Source organism: Aythya fuligula, chromosome 6 (genome assembly GCF_009819795.1).
Source record: "Aythya fuligula isolate bAytFul2 chromosome 6, bAytFul2.pri, whole genome shotgun sequence".
Classification (NCBI taxonomy): domain Eukaryota; kingdom Metazoa; phylum Chordata; class Aves; order Anseriformes; family Anatidae; genus Aythya; species Aythya fuligula.
Genome location: NC_045564.1, coordinates 3,682,701 through 3,688,700, shown reverse-complemented (window position 1 = coordinate 3,688,700; position 6,000 = coordinate 3,682,701). Strand labels below are relative to the sequence as shown.

The window sequence follows — 6,000 nt, the reverse complement described above, 5'->3', positions numbered from 1 at the left end:
ACTGCTGTGTGCTTGATTTGTGGTTTGTCAGTGCAAATGGGACCCAGAATCTCCACAGATGTGCCCTTGCAATCTGAGGAACAGACAGTTTTCTGGTTGGTTTTGTACCTGACTTGTTTGCCTTCTGAAACTGTAGCCCTTAAGGCTGTAATCAAGAAACTATAATCCGTCCCCCTTCAGGACAGAACTTAAAAGCATGGGAAAAAAAAAGAGATCTAGGCTGCTGTTGCTTTTCAGGAAAAGGTTTGTAACCTGCAGTGCGCTCGGATTTAAAAGGTACAAAAATGTACCATAAATTAGAGTGAGCTGGACTGGCCACAGCTGCACCATTTTCCTTGCTTTGTGAGAGCGTTTAATCTGCTGCGGGAAGCAAAAGCTTTGTTGTTAATGTGGTCTCTGTGGGGGAAGATATTTCAGATGGGTTTTTGGGTCAGAGAGGAGAAGAGAGCGAGAAGGGCAGCACTCCACATCTCCAGGCAGACCCAGTAGCAGGTGAGTGACGGGGAAGAAGTAAATCCTCAGCGTTAATGCCAGCTGGATTTTGTTTTGCCGAGAGCCATGCTCTCACCCCAGCTGAGAGCCACTTGAAGCGCTCAGTCTGCTAGAAGAGAGAGGGGGACAGCCGGTCAGCTAGCAGAGGGCATGTCCCGGGGGGCTGCAGGATGCTCCCCAAAGGCCAGCAGCACCAGGAGGCTGCTGTGGGACTGCTTGCTGAGGGGGGCAGCAGGGCACTGCTCCTGAACAGGGCAGGTTATCCCCGATCTCTGGTCCTGGAGGTTCCTCCTCTGTGACCAGGCACATCTTTCGGATTTTGTTTTTCCGTTTTAATTTACTGCAGGCTGTGCCAGTGGTGATTGTGGTAGTCCAGCAGATGTAGCAAAAAGGACAAAAAAAGCCCAAGTTTGCGCAGTGATAAGCTTTCTATTGCACTAGCTTGCTTTAGGGAAAGAAGAAAAAGAGCTTTCAGGATCAATGTTTCTTATTAAGCCAGGACAAAGCAAAAAGTGTAAGGTGTAGCAGTGGGCTGCTAATTCATGTTTTATAAAGAGTGACAATGCTAAATTGCCTCAGAGTAAGCATGGGTAACGAGATGCCTTTCACGCAGAGCTGGAGCAAGACAGGGATGTAGTGCTGGAAGAGGGCAAAGGGGGATACTTGGGGTTCATCACCTGGAGGACAAGCAGCCTCCCAAGGATGTTTAATACAGCCTGCGTTACAAATGCTGCCAAGCAGCAGCTGTTACAGATGGACAATTATTTACAGGACTCTCAGCGTTGAACAGGCTCGAAGCACACGCTGTGGCCAGCGCTAACCCTGCTGAGGCGCAGCGCCAGGAGCCTGTACGGACAGCAGCGATGAGCTTTCCTCTCCTTTGGGTGAAGTGAGTGGAGAAAGTTCACAACCGAGGCAGAAATTTTCCTTTTCAACGCAACGACTGGTGATGATTTTAACTGTGTGAGGTGATGGTTTTAACCGAGGCACCTCGGTGAGAGGCGTGCAGTCCCTGGCGCTGCGCCGGTACAGCAGCAGCTCGCAGAAACGGGAATCCTGAGGTAACTTTCACTGATGCTTGGAGGAAAAGGGATTTAAAAAAATAAAAGAGTGGAAGGAGAGGGCGAGGCCGAGGCGGCCCCGCAGCCCCTGCCCGTGCCGAGGCCGCCGGGCGGCGCTGCGAGCTCGGGGCGGCGGCGGCGCCTCCTCCCCTCCCCTCCCGGGCCGGGGCTGGGGCCGGGGCCGGGGCCGGGGCTGGGGCTGGGGCCGGGCCGGGGCGGAGCCGCTCCCCGCGGCTGCTGCGGGGCCGCGACCGCCGGCGGCTGGGCGGGAGGCGCCGGGGAGCCGCTGGCTGTGGAGGTACCGGGGCTGCGGGCAGGGAGCGGGGGGGGGGGGGGCGGCCGGGAGCCTCCGTGAGGGGCCGGGGGGCGGTAAAATGGCTGCCGGCGGGGACAAGTCCCGGGAGCAAAGCCGGGCTCGTCCCGCAAGGGCGGTGTTGGGGAAAGGGAGCCGGACCCGGCGGGTGGCAAACACCGCGAAGTTAGCAGTGCCCGTCCGTGGCGTGCTCCCGGCTCCGGAGCTGGCTTTGGGCATCTTTAATGCAGCGCCTCGCCGTGCTGTGTTGAGGTGTCGTGGTCGTGGCATCGCTGCTTGTGGCACCGCAGGACCATCGGGGTGCGCCGAGCACAAGGCGAGGGCGAAAGAACTCAGTAAAGCATCGTCCATCCCGTCCCGTCCCGTCCCATCCCATCCCGTCCCGTCCCGTCCCATCCCATCCATTGGGAGGAAATTAGCAAGAAACCAACAGCAGGGCTTGGGAGTTTGCGTTAGCTCCATGTGTTAGCCCCTCCAAACCTTGTCTGCGCTGCCTTGAGAAGGGCAGATGTGGATGGCCAGCCTGCCATCGCTTCTGGGGGAAGGGAGGATGAAGCCTGGCAAACGAGAGGAGGAAGTGGGAGAGGGAAATTGGAAACATAAGCCCAAGCCATTAATTTTTCCCACTGCTGGCAACGCACTGAAGGCGTCCTGCCTGGTGGAAGTGCCGTGGTCTTTCTTCACATGATCCTCTGAGGTCATCCGGTTTCTGGGAGCTGTGTGGGAACAGAAATTCCTCGTGCTGGGTCCTGAGCTCATCTCCCTTCGGCAGCAGTCGTAGCAGTGGCTTGGGAACCAGGGAGGAAGGTGAGGGGAGAGCGAGCGGAGCAGTTTGGGGAACAGCTTCGTGCTGGCCTGGGCCACCCTCTGCGTGCTCAGTGCGGCCGGAGCTGGGACAAGCGTGAACATAGCGGCCTAAAAACCCTCTGGAGGTGTGCTCCATCTGGTCAGTGCGGTGCCAGGCTGCCCTGTAAATCTGGCCTTCTGTTTCATTCATCCTTTTTGTTGTGCTAATGAGGAGCAAACTGAAATGTGAAGCGACGACTTGGGTGACTGCACGCTTCAAGCTTGGGGAGTTTCCTGAGATTGATGAAATGCAAAAATAATTTTCCCTTCTTCTTTCCCTAGTAGCTATATAGGTAGTCTTTTAAATTCTGAGAGCCTTTGTACGTTGAAATCAGAGGTATCTAAGCAGCTTCTCTTGTTTGTTGGAGGATTATTAGCAAAATTTGGGAAGGCTTGCAGCAGTGATGACCAGCCCTTGAGTGTGTAACCTGATCCACAGCTTTTTCTCTTCAACTGGGAAAGGAAGTAACAGCTCCTATTACACCCTTATGTAACCTCCCCATCACATCCTCCAGAACCAGGGAAGCCAGAGCTTGATTTCTGGTGTATAAACTAACATCAAGGCACGCTTTGTCAGAAAGAAGTGGTAAAAAATAACATTAACTTTCATTTGTTTTGCAGTTCCTAGGGCGAAAAAAAAAAAAAAAAAAAAAAGAAAAAGGATTTTCTTTTTTGTTGATGGGGTACTGGGAGGAGCTGCAGCTCTTTGTTGTGTGCGGTGCCAGATCTGTGGCAGAGTGTACCAGAACAGTGCAAGTTTGTGAGTCTTTTTCCTGGTGGGTCTGAGCATCAGTCACAAAGCATTCACCCGGTACAGCTGTGTGCCAGTTGGCGTGGAGGTTGTAAAAGCTTTGCTCTTACGCTTTGCATGGCTCCAGACTTTAGTGTCTGAACCAATTGCGGAGACCAGGGTCTCTCCATTTTGCTTTTGGACTTGGTCCCCATCCTGGGAGAGAGTGGGAAGAGAAGAGAAAGGTGAAGTTCTCAAAACTTTTCCACGTGCTTTCGCACATATACACACGCACACGTCCTGGGGACGCTGGCATCTCATGCGTTCGCAGTCCCATGCCATCTCTGGTGGGCTGGGAAACGTGTGGCTTGCTCCTCAGGGACAGGCTCTTCTGTGAGTAGAGCTGGAATGTGCTTTATGGCACGCCTGGCCGTTTTCAGGGAGTCCTGCTGGTCTTGGTGCTTTGCTCCGGGTTTGAAGAACCCTATTGTAAAACCACGCTGTTTATCTCGCTGTTTCCTTATCTTGATTTTAAGTAACAGTAGGGTCTTTGGGGTTGTCTGCAGACATGGCATTTTTGACTAATGTATCATCCAAGGGCTGGGCCAGGCTGACCCGGGTTGTCTTTTTGCATGTACGGCTCTTAGAGAAAACCAGGCAGACAGGGGTAGCACTTCGCTCTCCCAACTCCTCATTACTGTGAGATTTCCCGTATGGCATTGGCAAGCACACTCCTGTCCGTTCCTTGGTACGTTTCAGTTCTGTTTCACCAGCAGAGAGTGAAGTTTCCAAATTGAGTTTCACAGCTGAAGACAACTGACCCAGTCCCCTTCTCCGCTGCAAGCCCTAGCGGGAAAAAGCGTATAGGAAGAGGGGATAATTAAGAGGAATAAATGCTGAGTAACCCAAGGTTTGGTGGGATACTGTGGGCATTACTTGCTGTAGGCTTCTTTATTCCCCAAATACAGGCATTGAGGGAGAGGCTTGTTTTTCCCCACTGTCAGCAGAAAACAATTTTTAAAAGTTTGTGACCACAGCCTGGTCAGCAGTGGTACAAGTTTCCTGGGCCCACAAGTATGCTCTGTATGCAAGTTCTCTTGCTTTTCTTTCCCTGCTTCTTTCTCTGTAGTTTTCCACGATTTTCATGGTATGTTCTGAAGTGCTGCCGAGGGTACTAAGAATTAGGAGCAGGAAAAATTAAACTGCAGGAGGTGCTCCAGTGGAAGAAGACCAGGCATGGAGCAATGGCATCCTGAAATGTTTCTGCTCTCTTATAGGAAGCTTAGCTATGGGAAAGCAGAGGCAAAGGAAGCTGCACTTAGCCCTATGTTTGGGAGTAGTTCTGGTTACTGAGAGTCTGAAGAAGCCTCCCAGCTTTTGTGTGCCAGTGGGTCTGTGCCGTGGAGCAGCTGGCTTTTGTCATACAGGGTAAATCAGGGTAGTGCTGGGCAAGGCGAAGCTTTGGAGAAGGAAAAGGAAGTGGAAAATAATCCTAATCCCTATGGAAAATAATCCCTGTTCCTTGGAGGGAATATTCCTGGTCACGGTGAGGAAATATTGCTGCCACGATGTACTGGGAGTCTTCTCTGGTTAACCCCGCTCAGCCAAGATGGGCTCAGGTAAGAGAGGGAGCAGAAAAGGGCAGCTGTGGTGGGCCGGGACACGGAGAAGAAATCCTGGGTGTGCTCCATCCAAAGCGAGGACTGGGAGAAGGCCCTCTCTAAATAGTTCCCTGTGGTGTGGGAAAGGAAACGTTAAGGAGAGAGAAAACACGTTTACATTTCAAAACAAAGCACCAGGAGCATTGGGACGAGCAAATATTGGGTAGGGCAAATATTGCTTCCTGTTCCTGCAACGCGTGTATCCAGGTCTCTTGATCTCCTTCCCCACTGCTTGTCCGTAAAACCCCAGGGTTTTGCTGTGGAGGAAGTGATGAGCAGGAGGGGCAGTGGTGTGGCGAGCTGTAGGGTGGAAACTTGCCCTGTCCTGGCCCCATAGCAGCCGGTCCTGGGAGCGATGGGACCCGCTGAGTCTGCGTTCCTGCAGGTCCTTCTCTTGTGCTGGGCTGCCTCGCGAAAACCCATTTGAAGCTCTGGTGTGGTAACAAGCTTCTGCCGTGTCACACACAGCAAACAAAGACAATCCCCCAAAATAAATAAGTGCTGCCCTGCTTTTCACGGCCCTGCTCTGCAACAGCTATGCAAACCTAACCTTTGGATTGGGCAGCATCCCAAAAATGGGCAGAACGTTTCCAGCGGTAGGTTGAAAAGTAAGGATAATCAGTTCAAAAGGCCATCCCCTGCTCAACCAGTACTCAAAGGTCTTTTTGAATTAATTAATTTTAAAGAATGAGGCTGTTTTCTTTGTGTTTATGTCCTGTGCTGGCAACTGAGTTAAAGATGTGCTTCTACGAAGAGCACCGTTGGTTCCAAATGCAGCCTGTAGGGGAAGAAGGCAGGAGCCCTGACAACCCTTGGGTTTACATTCATGTTTTGCCCCTTGTTTTGAAACAGATTTAAGGCAATCATAGCAAGGTACAAACAAAAAAAGAGATTCCC

The 6,000-nt window shown here is 52.2% G+C and overlaps 1 protein-coding gene across 6 annotated transcripts in view; it reads left to right on the top strand.

Moving 5' to 3' along the window:
• The first annotated feature begins 470 nt into the window (after nt 1-470).
• MYO1B (myosin IB) overlaps nt 471-6,000 on the top strand; it is a 90,697-nt gene continuing 85,167 nt past the window's right edge. For 3 of the 6 annotated variants that reach the window (XM_032190525.1, XM_032190524.1, XM_032190519.1), the window contains exon 1: nt 1,774-1,851. The gene's annotated coding sequence lies outside the window, so the exon portion shown is untranslated. Of the gene's footprint in view, nt 493-1,486; nt 1,554-1,773; nt 1,852-2,654; nt 2,674-6,000 lie in introns of those variants that run through there. The other 3 variants (XM_032190522.1, XM_032190520.1, XM_032190521.1) reach the window with 3 other exon arrangements.